The sequence below is a fragment of the Tupaia chinensis genome, unplaced genomic scaffold (genome assembly GCF_000334495.1).
Source record: "Tupaia chinensis unplaced genomic scaffold, TupChi_1.0 Scaffold149501_1, whole genome shotgun sequence".
NCBI lineage: Eukaryota > Metazoa > Chordata > Mammalia > Scandentia > Tupaiidae > Tupaia > Tupaia belangeri.
Window position 1 is genome coordinate 561,320 of NW_006209345.1, and position 24,687 is coordinate 586,006.

At 47.7% G+C, this 24,687-nt stretch overlaps 1 protein-coding gene and 1 pseudogene across 1 annotated transcript in view; one reads left to right on the plus strand and one right to left on the minus strand.

The window, feature by feature from the left end:
• Positions 1 to 440, plus strand: part of LOC114006667 (histone H2A.V-like) — a 1,029-nt pseudogene extending 589 nt beyond the window's left edge.
• Positions 1 to 24,687, minus strand: part of ANO1 (anoctamin 1) — a gene marked incomplete in the record, with an annotated part of 236,584 nt that overhangs the window by 191,875 nt on the left and 20,022 nt on the right.

Below are 24,687 nucleotides of genomic sequence, written 5' to 3' on the forward strand. Positions count from 1 at the left end.
GAGTCTCCTCCCTCCTGACACTTCATCCCTCATCTGAAGAGTTCTCTCGTGTGTGCTTTGTAGGTACTGGAGCTGGCAGGTAACGCTTCCAAGGATCTCAAAGTGAAGCGCATCACTCCACGGCACTTACAGCTCGCAATCCGTGGTGATGAGGAATTGGATTCTCTCATCAAAGCAACCATAGCTGGGGGTGGTGTGATCCCTCACATCCACAAATCTCTGATTGGAAAGAAGGGACAACAGAAAACGGCTTAGAAGACTGTTGTAACCAACCCTCTTCCTCCCCAACATTGTACTGTAACAGAAGAAATAATGGGGATATGTGGAATTTTAAAAACCAGTTAAATGGAAAAGCATAGACAATTACTTGTAGACATGATAAAAAGAAACATTTGTATGTTCTTAGACTCGAAGTTTGATAAAAGTACCTTTTCATGTGGTGACAGTTGTGTGTTGATTGGCTAGGTTCCTCCCATGTGTTTTATAAAAAAATGGAATTGATAAACCATTTTTTACAAAAAAAGAAAAAAGAAAGAAAGAAAGAAAGGAAGATTAAAAAAAAAAAATCCCACCCTGGCAGCTTGAAGAATACACCAGGTACGTGTGTGCGTCTGTGTAAGTTCCCCAAATCCAGATAGAATGAAGAAACGGGGGAGAAGAAACTGAAGCCTGATGGTGGCCCATTGCAGGGGTGCGTTCTCCCTTACCCCCTCTCTCTCTGTCTCTCTGGTGAGCACACGTACTCTCTGGCAACTTTTAAAGAGTATCTGCTGCATGACTCCATCGGTTGAGAGCTTATGGTCAGGCAGAACCACTCTCTGGTATTAGGGGGCAGGAGAGCAGTTTGGGTGGGGTGAGGTGGGCCTGGGTGGGTGGCGTGATCTTTTGCTTTGTGAGTGCTCGTTGCGCAGGTGTGTCCCCTGTATGAAAGTCCACTGAGTTGTACTGTTATGAACTGACCTATGTTCCCCAAATTCACATGTTGAAACCCACATCCCCAACATGGCTATATTAGGACCAAAAGCCTTCAGGGAGGTCATCAAGGGTCAATGAAGTCATGAGGCCTGGGTTTGGTAGCACGTGCTAGATGCTCTTGCTTGGCAGGCTGCAGTCACATGAGACGTCCTGGTTCAATTCCCCGCCCACCCTAAAAGACAAGCACCGTGCGTGTGCCTATAGTCACACTCACTCGGGAGGTTGAGCTGGGAAAATGGCAAGCTCCTGGCCAGCCAGGGCAACACAGGGACACCCAACCTGAGGAGCCAGGTGAAGTGGTGTGTACCTGTAGTCCCAGCTACCCAGGAGGCTGAGAAAGGAGGACTACGACACAGTGAAACCCTGTCTAAAATACTACACACACACACACACACACACACACACACACGGAGTTGCAAAAGCATGAGGTCATGAGGGTGGGGCCCTACTCTGACTGGACTAGCCTTTGTGAGAAAAGAAGAGACACCGGAGAGCTTTCTCTTTCCACCTGCATAGAGGGAAGAGACCATATGAGGACACAGGGAGAAGGAGGCCATCAGGAAGTCAAGGAGTGAGCCCTCATGGAAACCAACCCAGGTAGCTCTCTGATCGCAGACTTCCAGCCTCCAGAACCGTGGGGCAATGAATTGACACCGTTTAAGCTGCCCAATCGATGGTGCTTTGCTCCAGCAGTCCTAGCCCTGGACCAGTATGCAGAAGCTTAGGATGTGAGCACTTTCTCTATGCATGGAATATTCCATTAAAGCTTCATTAAAAAAAAATATTAAAAAGGCAAGCCTGGCTGTGGGCCACCTGTTTGCAACTCTTTCCTGGCTTCTCTGTTCTTAAGTAAAACCCCAGTCCGAATCTGCAGCACGTCTGAGGACCTGCACAGGTTGGCCCCTGTTGGCCTATCTGGCCTCGGACCACTCCGCTGCAGCTACTCTGACCTGTTTCAGTCACTGGGACAGCCCAAGTGGGCAAAACCATTTCCCAGCTCAGGGCCTTTGCATCTGCTGGTCCCTCTGCCCAAGACACTGTCTCTATGCTGTTGTCTGGCAAGTTTCTAGTCGTCTTTCGGGTCCCAGCATACGCGTGTTTTTTCCTTAGGAAGATTTCCCTGATCCCACACTGGGTCTATCCCGCAAGTGTAAACTCTCAAAGCACTGTCCCTTTTCCTCTTGCTCCTCCCTGCCTGGGACATGAATAAAATATTGCTGTGCATTACCTTCTTCCCCATTAAATGGTGAATACCATGAAAGCAGGGACTGGTCTTGTTCTCACAGTGCCCTCTGTGAATGAAAGGGTGAGTGGATGGACAGAAGGAGAAATGGATGAAGGCATGGTTGCGTGGATGACTACAGGGAGAGAGAAACGGATGAATAAACAGATAGGTGGATGGAAAAAAGGACGGAGAGAAAAGTGGGTGGATCGACGGATAGACAGACTGACGAGCAATGACTGGATGAATGGATAGTTCCCAGTAAATGAATCCCCAGTAAGCAACAACGTTATCTCCAACAACTGTGTTATTGTAACCAGCTCTTGAGCCTCGTCTGAACACTGCGAGGATGAGTCAGCACTCCACGCTCTGCTGAGTTTTAGGAAATGGTCTAAGAATACACTCCTGAGGCTTTCATCGATAAGGCAAATGGTGGACTTCTTTAAATATTTATGCTTTTAAAGTGCTAAAGTTTGGAAACACCTTGAAAATACCCCTAACTGTGATGTATTGCCTTAGAATGCCTGCTCGAGACCTTCCAGCTATCTAGAAAGGGGGACGGCAGGATTTACTGAAAACGCATGAGGGCAGGCCCCCAGTACCTGAGTGGTGATAGGAAAGACACTGCCTGTGGACCTGGGGCAGGTGGGCAGTGGGCACACGCCAGGGCAGTGGATGTGACAGGTGTCAGAAGCCCTGGGGGTGCTCCTCAAATTGCAAGGTCAGACAGGCAGAGGCAGAGATGGACCCCCAAACTCCTCACCTAGCTCCCATGGCACTAACCTTCCGATACCTGCATCACTCCTGAAGGTCACCTTCCACCTCCCTGCCCTGCCCTACCCTGCTATACTCCAGCTAAGTTCCCTGCCTTTCAGTTCTTCCATCCTGCTCACCACCCCACCCCACCCCAAGGCCTTGGCACATGCTCAAACACCCTTCCTGCACCTTTCTGCCTGATTGGTTCCTACTCAACCTGCTCATTGTCGGGGTAAAGGTCACTCCTTCCAGGACGCCCTCCTGAACTCCCCACCACACACAGTATGTCAGACACGCCCTATGGACCAGCAGCCCCCTGCACATCCAATCTGCATTCACATAATGCCTGCTTTGTGCAGACAGCTGGGTAGGCCCCGAAAGTGCAGTAATGAGCCAGATGGAGAGCCCACTACAGCCTCGTGGAGGAAATAATAGCGGTCATTACAAGCATGTAGTGTGTGAGCAGGGAGGTCTGTACACAGCAGTAAAACAGGTGGGCCCAGGCAGAGCAGGAGGCCCTTAGGCAGCAGTGGCAGTGGGGGGTGGAGAGGGAGGCAGCCAAGGCCAGGCCGCTCTTCAAGGAGCCTGGCCTGGGCAGGAAGGACAGTGAGGATAAAAACCCGGGTGGGAGGAGCCCTGAGAGTTGGCGGGGTGGTCAGGAGGACTGTGGTGATGCCCTGGGCCTACCCCAATGCACCCTCGTCCTTTTTCTCAGTTGGCACAAATTCTGCTGGGTGTTAAGAGGAGAGATGCAAAACATGCCAGGGTTGTGCCATTGCTTCCAGACGTCCAGGGCATACGTAGAAAAGTCTGTGGAGTCTGGTCCCACGAGAACCACCCGGACACTGGGGCCCAACACTAATCTCAGGTGGGACAGGCCTTCGCCTCACCGCAGACAGCCACGGCACTACACTAAAGCCTCAGGTTCCTAAGGTCCCCAACTCAGATGTGCAAGAGTGACTCAGGCTGCTGAGCACGACATCCCTGTGGGCTTCCTGGACACGGTGCCCCTTCCCATCTGCGCCCCCCCCCCCACACACACCCTCAGCAAGAGGGAAGAGGGGACTCCCACCACGGACAGCACTCGGAATGGCCCTCTGGACAGCACCTGGACAGCGCCCTCCCTTCGTCAGGTTCCCATGACCATCAAGTACCACCAAATATAAAGGGCACTTGTTTTGTTCAAAACTGGAGGAAAAGTTAAAAGGTGCAAAGGCAAAAAGCACATCTTTTAAAGAAGAGTTACAGGACTGAAACAATATGGCACCGGCGTAGAGACAGACACAGAGACCCCTGGGAGAGAGTGGCGAGCCCGCCTCCGCATGGGTACGGTCAGATGATTTCTGACAAGCATGCCAAGGGTGTACCATGGGAGGAGGGCAGTGTCGTTAACCAGTGGTGCTGGAGAAAGTGGAGATCCACATTCAGGTGAGCAAAGATGGGTCACCACTTCACACTGTATCCAGAAATTAACTCACCATCGATTTCAGGCCTAAACACAAGATCGGCGTTGTAAAACTCCTAGGGGCAGAAAAATAGGACAAAAGCTTCATGACGCTGAATTTGGGGCAGCGATTTCTTGGATATAGAGGAGGCAGCAAAAGCAAAAATAGGCAAATGAGATTGCAGCCAACTTGAAAACTTCTGCATGGCAATGGAAAAAATCAATCGCGTAGAAAGGCCTGGTACAGAATGGGAGAGATATTGCAAGCTCTGTATCTGATAAGGGATTAATATCCAGAATACATACAGAAATCCTACAAGTCAGCAACAGCAGCAGCAGCTAATCTGATTTGAAAATGGCCAAAGAAATCGAATAGATGTTTCTCCAAAGAAGACATACTGCCTTCCCATAAGCATATGAAGAAAGCTGCTTAATGCCACTAATCATCTCAAACGCATAGCAAAACCACAGTAAGCTATTACCTCAGATTCATTTAAATGGCCACCATGAAAGAAAATCAAGTAAGTGTAACATAACAAGTGCAGAGACCAGCAGATGGCATAATGGTTACATTGCTGGACTCCCACATAGTTGACCACGGTTCAAGTCCCAGACCCAGCAGCTTAAAACTCACACTGGGCGCATGTGCGTGCATGCCCAAGATCCTGAGAGGAGAATGCCGGAGAAGGGATTGTGGTATGACCATCCGCCTTAGGGAATGATTTCTTGCTTTCCATCTCTCTGGCATGTGCATGTGCCCTATAACAAAAATCTCTCTTAAAAAAATAATAAAATATGCACTGACATGCAAAATTATGCAACTGCTGTGGAAAACAGTATAGAGGTTTAAAAAAAAACAAACAGAATTACCACATGATCTAGCAATCCCACTACTGGATGTATGACTGAAATAATTGAAAGAAAGATCTTGAAAAAATATTGGCATACCCAGGTATATTATCCATAAGAGCTAATAGGTGGAAGCAGCCCAGGTTTCCGCCAATGGATGAACTGAAAGTGTGGTATCCATATAGAAAGGAATATCATTTAACCTTAATAAGGAAGGAAATTTTGCAATATGCCACAATAGAAATGAATCTTGAGGACATTATGCTCAGAAAAAGAAGCCAGACACAAAAAAGACCAAGTAGGGTTCCACTTACATGAAATAATCATTTTTAGAAAGAGAAAGTTCAGGGCCAACCAGTGTTGTGGTGGTTAAAGCGGCTGGATCCCACATGACCGAATGCATGGTTCAAGTCTTGGACCCAGTGGCTTGGAAAGCATACCAGGAGCGTGTGTGTGCCCAAAACCTTGAAAGGAGAAATGGAGAAGGGACTGTGGTGTGACCTTCCCCATGGCGCGTACTTGCTCACGGTCACTTTTCTCTCTCTTTCTCTTTCTATCTCTGTCTTTATCCAGGGGAACACACATGCCCACTAGCAAATTAAAACCAAACAGATGATGAGGGTTGCCAGGGCTGAAGGAGGGAGAAGAGGAGAGGGGCCAATCGGCAGTGTAGTTTCAGTGCAAGGAGAATCATTTCTAGAGATTTGCTATACAACTTCTATACTGTACATTTAAAAGTGGTAAAGACAGGACCAGCAGATGGCATCATGGTTACGTTGCTGAACTCCAGCATTGTCGATCGCTGTTCAAGTCCTGGACTCAGCAGCTTAAAACTCACACTGGCCGTATGTGTGTGTGTGCCCTAAATTCCGAGCAGAGAATGGAGAAGGGATTACAGTGTGGCCATCTCCCCAGGGGATGATTTCTCACTTTCTATCTCTCTGTCTCTCTGGAAAACATGCATGCCCTATAGCAAAAATTTATCTCAAATAAAATAAAATAAAAGTGGTAAAGAGGTTAATTTTATGTTATATATATATGTGTGTGTGTGTGTGTATATATATATATATATATATATATATATATATATATATATATATATATATATATATATATATATTTAATCACAGAAATGTCTTTAAAGAGCTAAATAAAGGCTCCTTCAAAGATCAGAATTTGTAAGCAAGGGTCGCACTTAGAGGTCAGGGCAGAGATTGTAGGTGGGCAGTGGGTGAGCAACATTCAAGACAGTGTGGACATGGACAGTGCCTACCTCAGGCAGTCCTTGTAAGTTCTCCTAACAGAACTGGGTACAGTTGAGATGTGGTAGACACACAGGCACGCAGGAGAAACCATGAGAGATGGAATGTGATGATGGAAGAGAGAAAATAAGGTCTACGATTGGCTCATGTATTTGAGAGAAGACTTGAGCATCCAATCAGATGCAATCTCTGGGAGTGCTTCCTGCTCCTGGGCGCAGGGCGGTGGGGAAGGCCAGCCTGCAGGTAGAGACAATGTCTTCTCCTTTGAGAGGGCTCAGGGGACAGACACGTAGACATGCTGAGGGACCAGGGCTTGTCTCTGTGTAAGGAAGAACTGAGGGTGTCAAGTGTAAGTGTCTTGAAAACGTTCTCTTTCCACGACCATGGCCTTTGGTTGTTCAACTGGATGCACTACCAGCCACGAGCTTGCACATTTGGGGGGTGTTAGCACTTCATGGCTGGGACAAATTGTTTTACAGACTGAAAAATGGAAATGGATTAATCACTTGGTCCACAATTGCTTTCACTTCAAAAAGGGGGTGGCTTTAAGTTAAAAGAGAAGTCTTTAGGGGTAGCTCTTCCCATGACTATTCCTAAAAATGACCAAAATCTATTCTCAGCCGGGATGAACGCTTGCTCCTAACAAGGCTTAGACTGCCCCTTCCCAATCACTCACGGGAACTTTCCATTTTGAATTCTCCGGAGCTGGTAAACTCATTTGATTGGTCAATTCATTTGTGAATCGTGCACAGGAAATAAAATGAGAGGGGGGAAAGCCATGGTTTTATTTATAGGAACCTCATTTTGCTATTCATCAAAAAAATAAACACGACCCACCTCACACTAAAAATATGCATCTGAAGATCAACAATGAGGCCATGTTTGGCTGGCCCCATAGAGAAGCGGAGATTTCAAACTGAAGGAACTTCTCACAGATGTGTCCTAGAATAATTCAAGACAGCGTGCCAACAGCATTTTTTTTACATTGACATTTTAAGCAACATGTCAGCTCCTTCGTGATTGCGAAGCTAGCAAAAAGAGCCTCCTACTCTGATGTATTAGGGTAAGCTGTGTGACCTTTGCCAAGTTACTTAATCTCTCTGAACGGCAGTTTAATTACCTGTAGGATGCGAATATGATATCTATCTTTCAAGGATGTTGGGAGGTGTAGACAAGATAAAAAACCCATAAAAAGTTCTTACGGAGATGTGTGATAACCAATAGTGACAATCTGGTCTCACCCATGATGAGAATGTTTGTGTCACCAATTCTAAATTCACGAGCGGAAGGTTGGTCACAGGCATGCTAATGAAAGCCAGCCTGTGATTCCTCTTCTCTCCTCACTTAGTTATGTTCTAGGCCAGGTCTGTTTCATTTACTCCCCTAACCCTCACATCTAGCACAATAAAAGCTGCTCATTAAACATCAGGCCAACAAGCTAGGAACACAGCCCTGCCCTCGGGAGATGAAGTCCAGTGTGGTGGAAGGTGGTGAGACCACTGAGTGCTGGGGACCTGGGGCTGCTGGGTCACTGGGCTGCGGGTGGTGAAGGTGTTGTGAGGCAGGAACAAAGGGTCAGTGTAGGCGAAAAAGTGACTCTGGATGAAGGGGGAGTTTGTAGGCAGCCTGGACAGAGAGCACACCTGGCTTTTTGCAGAAATGAGGAGAGCTGTGTGGTTGGCATGTGGAGGCTGAGAGGATGTGGCAGGAGCAGGGGCCAGGGTCCAACAGCTGCATGCAACTCTTTGTGGGGGTCCACAAGTAGTCACTCAGGCCTTGTCCACTACTCCACTGTTTATGCGAGACATTCTTTGACCATCTATTTCATCAATTCCTTAGGATATGTTTCTAGGGAACCAGCAGTTAGTGTAACGGCTATGTTGCTGGACTCCCACGTAGTTGACCACGGTTCGCGTCCCGGACCTGGTGGCTTAAAACTCACGCCGAGCGCGTGTGCGTGCGTGCCCAAGATCCCGAGAAGAGAATGGAGGAGAAGGGATTGCGGCGTGACCATCCCCCATGGGAGGTGATTTCTTGCTTTCTGTCTCTATGTCTCTCTCTGTCTGTCTGGCGAGCGCATGCGCCCTATAGCGAAAAACCTCTCAAAAAAAAAAAAAAGATATGTTTCTAGAATTGGAACACCCGTCCACTTGGCCGTCCATTCATCTATCTGTCCATCCACCCGTCCATCTGACCATCTATCCACCCATCCATCTATCTATTCATCCACCCACCCCACCGTCCAGCCACCCACCCCACCGTTCAACCACCCAGACATTCATTCGTGCATTTATTTAGCAATGTGTTAGGCCCCAACCTATGCTAAGCATAGGAGGTAGAGGATGAGAGGGAGCAACTGCCCTCTGCTGTGACTCAGCAGACCCAGCACAGAATAAGTTCCTCGAAGCCTGGAGAGGGCAATGGAAGGGAAGGTTCTTCATACCAGAGTGCACTGTGTGCAGCAGATGCATAGGAAGTGGGCAGTGTGCTAATGATGACACACTGCCCAGTCGCCCTGAGACTGGTGGGCCCATGCCAGAGGCATGCGTTGTTTGTGAGAGAACTTCTTTTCCATAGAACCAGTCAGTATTGATACTGGTCAATTTTGCCAACTTAATAAGCAAAAAAAAAAGCATCTCAGATGCTGTAATTTGCCTTTCTCTGATAGCTAATAAAACTATTAGCCTTTGGGGGAGTAAGTCACCTGTTTTGGTCTTGTGCCAATTTTCATACTGGTGTTTGATTTTTTTTTTTCTTAAGGTTTTTGCCGTAGGGTACATGGACTAGCTGGAGAGAGACAGAGAGAGGGAAAGTGAGACAACAACCCCTGGGGGAATGGTCATGCCGCAATTCCTTCTCTTCTTGAGATTTTGGACACACACATGTGCCCGGAGTGAGTTTCAAGTTGCCAAGTCCAAGACTCGAAGCATGGTTGGCCACGTGGGAGTCCAACACCTTAACCACTATGCCACTTGATAGCCCCATGATCTTTCTATTGTTTTAATGGCAGGGGGTATGTGTGTGTACGAGAAGGAGGGGAAGAAAGAAAGAGAAAGCACCCCTGGCAGGGCCTGGTCACACCGCAACCCATTTCCTCCATTTCTCCATCAGGATCCTGAACACATGTGTACATGTACCTGGCATGTTGCCACTGGGACTGAGATTTGGACCATGGGGGATCTGGTAGGCCATATGGGATCCAGTTGGCCATGTGGGATCCAGGTCCCTCTGCACTGCGTAGCACTTAGCCACTGTGCTAAGAGGACAGTCCTGATCTTTTTGTTTTTTAATTGACCTGTAAATAAGCCTTCTTTCTAGTAACAATAATAACTCTTCTGACCCTCAGCAAGCAACAAATAATAAAGATGTCTTGTTTTAAGCTGCTAAATTTTGAAGTCATTTGTTACACAGCAAAAGGTAGCTAATACACTTTCTATGGAGGCTCCAAATGGTGAGAGCTCATCCTTGGCAGCTTGCTTTCTTTCATGAACTTATGGTCTGGCACAGTTTCTTCATCTCCATCTGCCTGGGAGTACTGACCTCTTTGCCTAGTGAACAGTCTAGTTAAAATGTTTGCCAGCCAGTGCTCGGCAAGGAGCAAGCCTGGCTTCCTCGGGTCCCTGTTGTCCACTAGATGTGGGTGGTCTCTGCTATGGCTCTTCACCAATCACTGCAGGAGCAGCCCCAGAAGCTGTTCTTGTACTGGTCTTTTGCTCTTGTGCTGAGATTGGTGGTGGACCAAGCTCCACAGGGAGCTCAAGGTACCAGATTAGGACAGAAGCCGTGTCATAATTCCACGGTGGGCTTCAGGGCTGGTAGGAATGATTTTCTGGTAGAGCTGCTTTAAGGGGGTTAAAGCAGGGTTGGGTTCTGATGCTACTCTCTTCTTACTTGTAGAAATATCTTACTGAAGTATCACAGAAAAGTACCTGTAAAAGTGCAACTTGATTCAGTTTTGCTAACTACATACATGAGCAAGCTCAGTATGCAGCAGCCCCTTCCTCATCCCCAAAGGGAAATCACCATCCTAACTCCTACTGCCATAGACCTGCTCTGTCTGCTTCTGTATGTTATGTAAGGGGGGTCCTTTAGTATAGACCCTTCCGTGTATGGCCTCCTTTGTTTCACACGGTCTTGGTGAGGTTCATTCCTGTGGCTGGGAGCAGCTGCAGGTGGTTCCTCCTCCATGTCACTGTGCTTCATGGTGAGAATGGACCACAGTATATTATCCAGCCAGTGGGGGGACTCTGGGGGAGCCCCCTGTCTGGAGCAATTGTGAGCAGTGTTGCTCAGGCATCTTCACGTTTGTCTTGGGATGACCATGAGTTTGCATTTCTGTTGAGGGCCCAGGAATGGTTTTGTGGGGGCATAGAGTACGTGTTTATTCAATAGTAAATGCATCTATCAGTTTTCCAGAGTGTCAATTTATACTCCCATGGGCAGCGCGAGAGGGTTCCAGTTGCTCCGTGGTCTTGCCAAAGCTTAGTGTCTTCTGTGTCTTGCATTTTACCCACTCTGGTGGGTGGATGATAGTATCGCCTGCCGATTTTGCTTTGGAGCTCCTGATGACCAATGAACTGGAGTACCTTTTCATGTGAGCAGGCCACTTCTTTTAAAGTGCTTTTAATTGGCGTGCCTTTTGGCTCGATGGGGAGTATGCCCCTCTCCTGGGAACTCATTGACAAGCTTTCTCTGATAAAGCGGGTGACACATTCCATTTTCTCTCTCTCTCTGCGTAGCCCAAATACACAAATGAAATGTGTAGCTAACTGCTGGCAGAAAGACCTTTTGATCAATTATTAACCAAGGGCTCATTTTGGGAAGCTATGTCCCCACTTTAATGTCTCTGTCCAACAAGTCATCTCACTTAGTTACAGTTGCAGAAGTTTTCTCCTGGGAAGTTCCCTGGGAGTCCAGTATAAGTTCCTTCCTGACACTTTATCTTGGCAGAAGCATCTGGTTACACCTGGCTCAGAAGCTTTTCAGAATAAAAATGAAGGCCAGGCCCTGTGGAGAACACTGCGGGGCCTCCCTTTCCTTTGTCCCCATGCTGGAGGAAAGACTTACACTGTTACCAGGCCCTCTCCAGGGTGTCTCCAAATGGACCCGAGCTAGCCCTTCCTACTGCTGTCACTGTCTCCACTTTCACAAAAGGATAGGGCCCCCAGCCTGCCGGATCTCCAGCAAGGCACATGAGTCCCTACTAATCGGTAGCAGAAAAACAAAACAAAGCAAAACAAAAACAAAAAACCCAAACAAAACTAAACTGCAGTCAGTCATTCAGCAAATGTTGACTGAGCACCGACCATGCCAGTCACTGTGCTGGGCATTGAAGGCTCAGTGATGAGCACAGGAGACATGGGCTTTGCCCACCTGGCATGGCTGGTGGGGGATGGGGACAGACAGGACAGAGAGCCCGTAAACTAAAGTCCAGGTACAAATCTCAGCCCTTGCTGGCGGGCTTGGAGCATGGTGAAGCACTCTGGCAAACTGGCAATTTCTTAGTCATACACACACTTGTCCTATGACCTAGCAATGCCAGTCATGAGTACTTATCAGAGAAACACACAAGCCCATGCAAAGCTTTGTTCCTTTCACCTTCATTTGTAGCCACCCCCAAAATGGAAACAAAGCCCCCATGTTCCTAGGAGGATGGACACCCACACCAGTGCATCCGTGCAAGGGGGCACACTTGGGAATAAACAAGATGTTCAACTAGTGAGTGCAAAAATATACTGGGCATGGGGGAGTCCATATGCTCATTTCTATGAAGTTCTAGAATAGGTAGCTGGGTCAGCCCGTGGCGTTGTGGTTAAGATGGTTGGATTCCACATGGCCAACTTCACAGTTCGAGTCCTGGACCTGACAGCTTGAAAAACACACTGAGCACATGGGCATGTGTGCCCCAAATCCCAAGGGGAGAATGAAGAAGGGATTGCTGCATGGCTATCCCCCCTAGGGGGTGATTTCTCACTTTCTATCTGTCTTTCCCTGACAAGAGTATATGCCCTATAGCAAAAACTAAAAAATAAAATAGAATAAATGGAATTATACTATGGTGATGAGGGTGGAGTGAGAAGGGCAGAAAGAGCAGGGGGTCATTTGTTGGGGTGATGGAAATATTCTGTATCTTATCGCCATGTAGGCACGCGGGTGCATGGATTTACGTTACAACAGATCGAGCCACACAGAGATGATGGGTATTCTGTGTGGAAATTACACCACAGTTTACACACCTAATTACAAAGTGTGGCCAATGCAATAAAGGAGAGGGACAAGTGTCAGGGGTGGGTAATGGGCATACCCAGCAGGAGACACTCTCTCGTTCAAGTGAAATTGAAGCTAAGAATGAGACCTAGAAGAAAGAATAATCCAGGGGACAGGAATGCTTGTGCAAAGGCCCTGTGGCTGCTGGGCGGGAAGTGGCTGGGGGTTTCCTAAGCCATGGGTGACTTTCATTTCAGGAAACCTGTGAGACCAGCAGTCTGGCTTCTCTGAGCCAGGGCAAGCTCTTCCAGTTATGGGCCTGGGGATTTTCCCTGCTCCCCTCCGTCCCTGTCCTTGGCTTCCTTCATCCTGACGTTAACTTATGCTACCTCTCTTATATTTTACCCACATGTGTAAACTGACTGCACTCTCTTTTGGGGTTGGAGGGAGGACAACGCAACTCTTCCCAGGTACATCGAACTCATACAGCTTTAACTCAAATGCTGCCTCCCCCTCAAAGAACAGCGATGAAAGCAAAAATGTACACACCGAAGGTGGTTGCACCGTGTCGACACCACCCAGGGAGCGGACGCCATAGAAGGTTCCAGTTGAGGGAGATGAACCCGGTGTTCCTCATTAAGGTCCCACGCCCTGGTGCTTCTCAGCGTGTGGTCTCACCCCACACTCTGGGATCCCTGTGCTCAAAGGACCATGTGCATTCTCCACATAAGCTGCCCTCCAGGCCCACGCTGACAGCGTCACCTGCCATCTAGTTACAGAAATGAGTGTCTCTTCTTAAGCAGGAGGAAACATATAGGGTCCTAGGACTATTCTACAGTTGGTCCCCATCATGGCCTTCCTAAGGGCTTTTCAAGGACAATCATCCTTAGACTCTCCATCTAGACTTGGAGTCAGAACACCTGAACCCTAGTCCCAAACCTGCCACCAAACTGCTGAGTGGTCTTAGGAACATCATTGCACACCTGAACCCTAGTCCCAAACCTGTCACCAAACTGCTGAGTGGTCTTAGGAACATCACTCAATCTCTCTGGGCCCAGCCTACCTCCTATTGTCAGTAGAGTGAAGCGGTTGGCCCCAACTACCTCATCCACAAGTCTCTGGAGAGGATCTAAGACATTCATTAGCCTCATAAAGGGTAAAAAAAAAGTCCCTGTTCCAATGGTTGTTTGTCAAAAATCAATGCATAATTATTTAAGTATCTCCCCCTTTAATATGGAAGTGAGAGAGCCTTGTGGGTAGGTAAGCGGTCAGCTGGCGTTGAGACTCCACTGAGCACTCAGCTGAGCACTTCGAACCACCCCTGGAGCCTTGGCCAAGGGAGAGTTTTTTGAGTGTTTTCATTTTTAGTTTTATTTGCTTAATTCATTATTTACTTATTATTTCTTAAAGTTCCTTTCTTTGTTTTTGTTTGTTTTTAAGTTTTTGCTATAGGGCATATGCACTCACCAGAGAGAGGAGGGAAAAGTGAGAATTCCCCCCACCACCCCCGCCACCATGGAAGATGGCCAAATTGCAATCCCTTCTCCTCTATTTGCTTGGGATTTGGGGCACGCACACACATGCATCTGGTGTATTTTCCAAACTGCCAGATCCGGGACTCAAATAATGCACTCCGATATGTGGGATCCCGCTGCCTTAACCACCACCCCATCTGGCTGGTCCAGAAGGTTATGTATGTCTTGAGAGAGTGAGAGAGAGAGAGAGGCAGCATCCCAACAGGGTCCTGATGCCGCCATCTATCCCCAGCCTTCCACCAGCCCCGTATCATGGCACGTGCATACCCAGTGTATTCAGGGAGGCCTCTGGATTTGAACTGGGAACCTTCCCATGTAGGATTGCCTCACAGAGTGTCACATTTTGCTGCAGCACCACCATCTGGCTCCTGTTACATAATTTATAACCACATGAACTGTGAGCCGCATAAGGAATGTTGATGCTGACATATGATGGGGCTGTCAACTTTGGCATAGGAAAACATGTCATGGCTTTTCTGACAACCCTATAGCTAGGGGGAAGCCCAGCAGATGGTCTCATAAGTTGATGACTCTGATCTGAAACCTTCTACAGCCCATTAAGAACTCTGCAGTACTTCAAACACCAGTGTTACAAAGAGGAACGAGTAAGTGGACAGTGGAGAAGCCTGACAACTGTGACCTCAGCCAGGCAACCAAGATCGGTATCGACGGCGATGAGCCATATTGCTAGTGTGTGCCTCGGAACAAAGTGATGATAATGGGGTTTTATCTCAGTGGTTCCTCCCAACCCCCACCAGCCCTATAATTCCAGTCAAATCATAAGAAAGAAGTTCTGGGACCAGCAGTTGGTCATGTCACTGGACTCCCATGTAGTCGACTATGGTTCGAGTCCCAGACCCAGTGGCTTAAACTCACACCAGGCACATGTGTGTGCATGCCCAAGATCCAGAGAGGAGAATGGAAGAGAAAGGATTGTGGCATGGCCATCCTCCTTGGGGGGTGATTTTTCACTTTCTGTCTGCACCCTATAGCAAAAACCTCTCAAAAAAAAAGAGGAAAAAAAGAAAGAAGTTCCCACGCAGTCTATAACATACCTGGCCAGCATTCTTAAGCTGTCAAGGTCAACAAAAACAAGGAAAGTCTGATCAACTCACAGCCAAAGAGGAGCCTAGGAAAGCATACAAACGAAATGTAGTGTGAGATCCGGGAACGGAAAAGGATATTAGGTAAAAACCAAGGATATCTGCGCATCCCATAGGCTTTCCTTAATAACCACGTGTCAGTACTGGTTCATGAATTGTCACAAATGAATCACATTCATGTGAGAAAGAGGGCCAGCTGGTGGCGTGGTGGTTAAGGTGGCTGGATCCCACATAGCCCACTGCATGGCTCAAGTCCTGGACTGGGCAGCTTGGAAAAAAAAAAAGGAGGAGAAGAAGAAAACATGCTAGGTGCATGTACTTGCATCATCAAAATTTCAGAAAGAGAATGGAGAGAAGGGATTGCAGCATGGCCATCCCCCAACTGGGTGCTCTCTCTTTTTCTCCGTCTCTTTCCGGTGAGCGCATGCACCCTCTAGCAAATTTTTTTAACAAAGCAAGAAAGATATTAACAATGGGGAACCTGACTGTGGGGTATGTAGTAATTTTCTGTGTTATCTTTGCAATAATTCTGTAATTCTAGAATTGTTCTAAAAGAATATTTATTTAAATAAAAACAGAAATAACAGCGATGATATGGTCAGATTCGAGTATACAATGGCTGGGAATGAACCCTGATCATGCCTCCTGTATGTTCCTGGTGGGAAGAGCTTGCAGAAAGCAGTCTGAAGCCACTCCTCTCATGCCATCATGGAGAAACAAGTCACAAGAAATATATAGATATAAACAAACTGGCTATATAAAAACATACCATGCAAGATAGAGGAAGAAGGTTGAGGTTATTCTTGACATGATAACGTAACTCCCAACCAGTCATAACATGAGGTTTCTTGTTTGCATTTGAAAAACTATGCTTTTTCTTTACTATTAGAAGGAGTCAGTGCTGGGCTTTGCTTGCTAAATGGGTAAAAATTTAAAAATTGCCATAATATATTTATAGATATATATAGCAAATAAAAATGGTCAACATATATCTATGTATGTATCATATAAAACATATAGATCTCTCTTTCCTCATCCTTCTTCTGTCTCTCTCTCTTTCCATCCATCCATCCATCCATCCATGGGAAGGAGCTGTGAACACATCAACACATATCCTATACCTGAAATATCCCAAATAAAATATCTTTCACTTAAAAGTTACTCCTTTATCATATGGCCTAAAGATAAAATAAAATGGCATGTCTAATGCCCAGGAGGTCTTGGGAGACCAAGAGCCCTGTGGAAGGGCTTCCTGAGTCCTGTGGGCAATGCTGGACCAGCCCTGGGCCAGCCCACACACTGCCTAGGTATCCTCCAGCTCAGGTCAAGGACAATTTTTTTTTTTGGGGGGGAGGGTAAAAAATCAACCCTGCAAAAACAAGCCTGGTCCTGTCTTCTGGAACTTCACTGCATGGGGGCGATAACACGGATGAAATATTCATAAAATGAGTATCAGCGCTCAAGGGAGAGAAGCCTGGTGCTGAGGACATCAGCCACCGGGCACCAGGGAGGGCCTGAGGAGGTAGCAAACTGCAGAGGGGAGATGAGGATCCAGGCCAAGGGGCTGCATGTGCCAATCCCCTGGGGAGCAGGGAGGAGGGGGTGAAGGGCTGTAGGGAAGCCCGTGAGGCTGAGCAGAGAGGGCAAGAGCTGAGTGCAAGAAGGGACTGTAGAGGCAGGTGCGCCTCACCTGGAGGGCTCCACTGGGTGAGGGCACATCCCCGGCCTGCTAGGAGGCTAAGGGCGCAAAATCATCCTGTCTGTGTTTTGGAAACCCTCCCTCTGCCTGCTGTGTGAGGAATGGCTGGGTGTGGGGCAAGACAGACAGAGGTGAGGAAGTAAGGCTGGAGTCCAGGAGGGGCTGTGGGAGGCAGCATAGCCTTGGAAAGCTGGGGACAGATTCGAGGAATGCATAGAGGGGACACCAGTTCCCCAGGGCAGTGGCGGAGGTGGGAGAGAGAAAACCCCACCCACAGTTTCGCCCACAGTTTCAGTGATAAGTGACAGAAGCTGGAGAGACCTGAGGACAGAGCTGAGATTAGGAAAGGAGTGCCACTTGGAGGCCCAGACTCCAGCACAGAACCACCTGGGCAGAGTTGGCAAGCAGGAACAGGACAGCTCAGGGCTCTCTCCCCAGCCCCCTTCACCCCGAACTCTCAGTCCGTTCCAATCTTCTGCTGTTTACTGTCCAGGAAACACAATGCAATAAAAATTATGCCCGATTATGCCTTCTTTCTAATAGCTCACATCAATAGCTCCATTTCTACCACATTCAGACTTCTGCGTTGACGCGCCGTGTAAATGCATTAAAAAATCATTATGTACCAGAGGCCATATGTGGGCAGAAGTAATTCTAGTTAAGTGTAAAAGGGGAAGGATACAATCTTGGGTGTCAAGGGTAGTGTTTGCACACCACACCCAGAGGCAAACGGGTGCAGCTGGAGATAGGAAGCTTTCTCAGGAGGCGGCTGGCGGCCCTGGTGGCGTGGGGTTGACATTCACGGAGCCTTGTGGGTTCTGCTGTATGTGAGAACGCAGACCCTGGCCAAGTCATAGTGAAAAGCTCAGAGGGGAGCAACATGTCCCCATGGGCTTGAACAAGAAAGGAAGCTGAAATTACCAGGCAAGGCATCTACTGTACAGGCAGGTCCCCTCCCAGGGCTAAATACATGAAACTAGTCATTTGTCTACCTAATGGCTATGTGACCATTGTCGAATGGATCTCTGAGGGTTGGAAAGGCTTTTAATAGTTCATTACACAGCATGAAAACCCTGGCATGTGTGCCCGGTGCTGAAGTCTGAGGGCTGTGATGGACACGGAGTGGTGAACAATGCTGGGCAGAGCAGGTGTGAGGAGAGATGGGCTCATGAACTACGCAGGCCTCTCTGGTGTGGTTGCCAGCCATGGGGATGCAATCATGGAGAACTGTCTTTTTCATGGAGAGCTGGGGAGGACCCCAAGCCTGGATCCAGGAGACAGAGCTCCAGTCCTCACCCAGTCATCCCTAACTGTAGTGGACCTTGTCTCTCAGTGTCTGAGTCTCACGATCCTCCTCTGCTCAGCCGGGCTTTGCAAGCCCATCCTGAGTCACACAGCATTCTGGGCTATGCAAGCTTGGGCACGGCCCTTACTCTCTTTGTGCCTCAGTTTCCTCTTCTGTTGAAAGGGACTCCAAATAGTATAACTTAGCAAGTATTAAGAGAGTTAACATAAGTAAAGCCTTTGCAAGAGAGCATGGGACAGAATGAGTTGGCAGCAACTGTCAGCTATCATCCATCCATCCACCCCTCGTCCATTCATCCACCTATCCAACCTCCCATCTTCTCATCCTCCAAACATCCAGCCAGCCACCCAACCACTATCCATTCATCTACCCATCCATTATCCATCCACCTATTGATTCACCCATCCATTATTCATTCATTCATCTATCCACCCACCCATCCATTTATTTATACACCTGTCCACCCACCCAAGCACAGGGTTAGAAAAATGAGTGAAGCATCGTTCTTGCCACTGAACAGACCAAGTCCGTCGAGGGAGGCAGACAAAGTGGAGCCCCAACCTGCTATCTGCTCTAAGAGAAGCGAGAGCTGAGGTCCCCATGGCAGCAGCATGGAGATTAGGGGCCATGGGGGTGACCTCACCCTCAGTACACAGAGCTTTACTTAGCCAGAATTAGAAACTGCCCACTGGGACCAGCAGTTATCATAATGGCTATGTCACTGAGCGCCCATGTAGTTGACCGCGGTTCGCGTCCCGGACCCGGTGGCTTAAAACTCATGCCGGGTGCGGGTGTGTACATGCCTAAGATCCCGAGAGGAGAATGGAGGAGAAGGGATTGTGGCATGGCCATCTCCCCTGGGGGGTGATTTCTCGCTTTCTGTCTCTCTGTCTCTCTCTGTCTGGCGAGTGCATGCGCCCTATAGCAAAAACCCCCCCGCCCCCTAAAAAAAGAAAAGAAAAAAAAGAAAGAAACTACCCACCAAAGAAATCACAATACAAATCTACAAACTCCATGGGAGCAAGCATGGTGGCTACACCGTCTCCTAGCTCCTGGTTCTGGGACTACATTTTATCCCCAGCTCCTGGTATTGTACCATCTTAAAGAAGGAGATACTTCTCTATTTAATTAGATGCATGATACATCCAACTGCAGAGCTAGAAACTTCCTTGATTATTTGCATCGCAGTACAGAAAAGACAATCACTATGTGACCATTTCCACATAGCATCAGGTTCTGTCTACAAGTGGGATTTGCCCGTAACTGCAGGTGGCATGGAGGTCTCCCAGACAATGTCCCCATTCAGCCTCTGCATTTGGCTGCAGAAGGCTGGAGGCAGTCTGCTCCCCTACGGGTCACCTCTACCTCTGCTAGCAACAGAGGAACCTGTGTCTGGCCTTGAGGTGAGCCAGTCAAGTCTCTGTCTCCCTATGAATGTTCACAGGACACCCCAAACTTTCCCAAGTTAGTGTACACCAGTTGCTCCATATGGCAGGATGTGTTCCAGGTGTCAGCTTTTGTGATTGTTATTAGCAAATCCCTAAAGAATAGTCTCTTTGTTACCAGCAGATGACATAATGGTTACGTCACTGGACTCCCATGTAGTTGACCATAGTTCAAGTCTCGGACCCAGCAGCTTAAAACTCACACAGGGCACATGTGCGTGAGTACCCAAAATCCTGAGAGAAGAATGGAGGAGAAGGGATTGTGGCATGGCTATCCTCCCTGGGGGTAATTTCTCACTTTCTGTCTCTCTGTCTCTCTGGCATGTGCATGCACCCTATAACAAAAACCTCTCTTAAAAAAAAAGAAAGAAAGAAAGAGAAAGAAAGAAAGAAAAAAGAGAGAACGAGAAAGAAGGAAAGAGAGAAAGAGAGGAAGGAAGGAAGGAAGGAAGAGAAAAGAATAGTTTCTTCAACAAACAGTGCTGGGACAACTCAATATTCACATCCAAAAGAATGAAGTTGGGTTCCTACCATATTCCATATAAAAAATTAACTCAAAGTAGATCAATGGCCTAAAAATAAGGATGAAACCATAAAATTCCTAGAAGAAAACATAGGAGTAAATCTTAATGATGTTTCAATTTGGCAATGGATTCTTAGAAATGACACCGAAGGCATAAGCAAGGGGAAAAAAAGGCAGGTAAATCAGACTTCATGAAAGCTAAAATTTTGTGCAACAAAGGACACTACCGAGAAAGTTAAAAAGACAGTCTACAGAATAAGAGAAAATATTTGCAAATCAGATCATTGATAAGGACAGGATAACCAAACTACATAAAGAACTGCTGCAACTCAATTTTAAAATGGGTAAAGAAATCAAATAAACATTTTTCTAAGAAAGATAGCTAAATGACCGATAAGCACATGTAAAGATGCTTAGCATATTGTCTCAGCAGGCAAATGTAAAGCAGAGCCATAATGAGGTACTACTTCATGCCTAGCAGGATGGCGATAATTTTAAAAATAATAGTAAGTGTTGATAAGGATGTGGAGAAATCAGCTCTTATACACTGTTAGTGGGAATGTGCAATGGCATAGCCACTGTGGAAAATAGTTCAGTGGTTCCTTAAAAAGTTAAAGATACGGGCCAGCAGGGAGCATGGTGGTTCAGCTGCTAGATTCCCACATGGCAGATCACAGTTCAAGTCCTGGACCTTGCAGCTTGAAGATCATGCCCAGCATGTGTACATGCATGCCCCAAATTCCGAGAGGAGAATGCAGAAGAACGGATTGCAAGTGTGGCCCTGGGGAGTGATTTCTCACTTTCCCTCTCTCTGTCTCTCTCTCTTGCGAGTGCACTTGCCCTATGTGGGGAGAAAAAGTGAAAAATATAACTGTAGTATATGACCCAGTAAGTCTTCTATGTATAAACAGTAGAGGGGCTGGCAGGAGGCATGGTAGTTAAGGGTGCGGGACTCCCACATGACTGACTGTAGTTTGAATACCGGACCTGGCAGCTTGCTTTCTCACTTTCTCTCACTCTCTTGCTCTGTCCCTCTTTGGTCAAATTAAAATAAATAAATGAGTAAAGAAAGTTGAATGAAATAATTTAAAACATTTTTAAAAATTAACAATAGAGACAAACAGATACTTACATGCAAAGTTTCATTGCAGCGCTATTTGAAATCTCCAAAAGTTGGAAATATTTCAAGAGTCCATGGATAGATGAATTGATAAATGAAATGTGAAGTATACATGCAATGGAGTATTATTCAGACATGAAGTACTGACACACAGTACGACATGGATGAACCATGAAAACACACTAAGTAAAATATGCCAGACACAACAGGACGAATGTCGTCCGATGCCTTGCACATGAAGTATCTAGAAAGGGCAAATGCGTAGAGACAGAAAGCAGAACAGAGGCTACTGGGGCTGACAGGCAGGAGGAGGGGATGGGAAATGGGAAATTAATTGAATGGTATCAGAGTTTTCCCTTGGAGTGATGAAAAAGTTGTGAGAGTCTGTCTCAATCTCCTTGCCTTGGCCTCCCAGCTGGGATTACAGGTGTGCACATTACCTGCCTTTTCTTCTTTTTCTAGAAAGGTCTTGCTACTGAGCTGGTGATCCTCTAGCCTCACCCCCTGAGTCACTGGGGTTACAGGTGCATGCCACCTTGCCTAGCCTTTAGGTTGGATTGGGAATTGAACCTGAACTTCCCATGTGCTCCCAGCCTACAGAGCACAGGGTCTCAGCAGGGCACACCACCAGCCTGGGCTGGAATATTTATTTATTCTACACGATTAGGAAAGTTATATAAGGACCAAGACTTCATCTACGCTTTTCACCGCATCCCAGCACCGAGGACACAGTGAGTAGGCGCTCCATTGCGTTTTCTTGATGGGTGAAGGAAAGGTTCAGAAGGAAAAGCCCTCCTATTCCTCGAGTGGGCACAATAGCACAGTGGTTCAATGTCCAGCCAGCCTGCCTGGGATTGGAATCCTGCCTCTGCCTCTTGCCAAACTGATGACCTTGTGTCATTGCTCCACGTCTCAGGTTCCTCGAGTGTAGATGGGGGGAAGAACAAGATGCCCCTCACAGAGCGAGTGAGTGAGGACTGCAAGTGATGGTGCAGGTGCAGAGCTTGGGCAGGTGCCTGGCACACAGCAAGCTGTGCAACAGTGTTAGCTAGTTTTATCCTGCTTCCTGCCTTTCCTTCCTCCCTCCCTCCCTCTCTGCAGAGAAGTGTGTGGGTTGGTTTCCAAAGGAGGGTGATGTCCCAGTGGGGTTTTGAGGGATGAAGAGGAGCAAGATGGGCAGATATGTCCCAGTAGAGGGATGTTACACTTGCACCCTAACTCTACCAGCCCTGTGGGAGATAGTTTTACAGACAAGTAACTTATTCATAAATAGTAAGGGAGGTGCGAAAGAAGCCAGAATGGGAGGTGATCTGTAACCGTCCATTGCTCCCTGGGACCATGGGCTCAGAGGTGTTGTCGGAGAACAAGCGGACTTTAGGATAAGTTGAAGAATGAGTTGCACGGGCTGAAGAAAAGCATGGTGATGACAGTAACAATAGCAACACTGATGACACCACGGTACTCACACAGAACAGAGGCAGGCACTCGGGAAAGGCTAGAGGCGAGTCATCTTCCAGCAGGTAAGGGCTTTACAGGTAAGGCACAGAGGAAAGCAAGTTGGCCAAGGTCGCACAGCTGCAGGGAGCAAGGCCTCTTTCTGCCTTCCAACTCTACGGTTTTATTACTTCCTGTTGACCTGCAAATGCCAATGACAGCCTCTGGGGCTTAATTATTGGGTCGTCTGAAAAGTCCTGATGCATTTTTTCATGTTTTTCTATGCAAAAATGCACCATGACTTCTCTGACGACCCACTACATCAGGAGAGCTAGGAAGTGGATGAAACTTGAAGGGTTTGCTGCATGCAAAACTGTCTGTACCCTGCAGAATGATGCACCTGGTGGCAAATCCGGAATCCGAGGCTAGGGCACAGACCTGGGGTCTGCCTCCTCACACTGCTGGTACCCAGGGCAGGGGGCACGGCCCGCCCACCACACCGCTGAGTTGCACGGGAATGGACCAGGAGGGCCATGCTCCTTGGTGGTGGTGATTTGTCCAGGACTACCGCTCAGACCTCATGAGTTAGATCTTCCTTTTAGGAAAGCGCCACTCCTGCAATATGGCCCACGCCCAAATTTAAAGACTGGGAAGACCGAAGTGCAGGACTCTATCGTTAGACTCTTGTAGTTGAGCAGTCTCGTGGCTGGATGATTCCACCTGGGGCGGGGTAAGGGAGAACCAACAGCCACACAGGAGCTGAACTCAGATGTCCTGGGTTCTAGTCTTGGTCCTCCCACTTACTCACAGTGTGGCCTCAGTTTCTTTGCCTGTGCAATGGGAACGATCACACACCCATAGATGGGGTCATGCTGAGGGTAAATGTGCAGAACACTGAATCCAGTGCCCAGAACTTGGTTCAAAATGGTGAGTTTGGGACTGGTGTGTCCAACTGGCAACAGAATGGATCATTTCTACAAACGGGCTTGAGGAAGCCACCCAGGAAGCCAGGACAGGCTGGTGACACAGTGCCAAGCCCTGGCTGCTGATTTCTGCACCCAGGCCCTGTCTGGCCCCCTCTCTCCTCCAGTGCCTTTAATTTGATGAGTATACTGTGTCACTTCTAGAAAGAAGCCAGTTCAGGCCGTTTAAGAAGTACACGTCAGAGTAAGTTTCTCCACGGGAATCCAAAAAGAAAAAAGGGGTAGGGGGAGGGGAAAGGGAGGGAGAAAGAAAGAAAAGGAGGGCTTCCCATGCTATAGTTAGCAGCTCCGGGTTGGCGGTGGCATTCTGATTGCAGGGCACAGAATCCTAGCCGGGGCGCTTCAGTGGGGTGGAACTCAGCTGTGTAATTAACTAAAACCCAACGCACTCTGGAGCCCCTTGTCACTACCCAACTCTGAGGTTTATTTAATAACCTCTGAACTAGAGGGGAAGAAAATCACCCAGGAAACACGGCTTGGGTCATTTATTTTTAAATTATTGGTGCAAAAATATCCAGGGTCGTGATTTATGTGCAGCGATGCCGAAAGCCAGGGAGTCCCCCTTTCGGACTCCGGTCCAAGCCTCATTTGTCTCCTAGCTCTGTAAGTTCCTCTGCAGTTCCCATGATGATTTCAAGTCATAGTTGTTACTTTATATCGCAAATAAATCTCCAGAATAGCACGGAAATATTATGTGTATTAATAGCGCCTGTAAAAACATCCGAAAACCTCGCATCCGCTGGAGCGGAGGACGCAGCCCGGCTGGGAGACACTCCCCCGGGATTCAGAAGGGCCCGGCTGGCGGCGCGCGGGGCGGGAGCTGC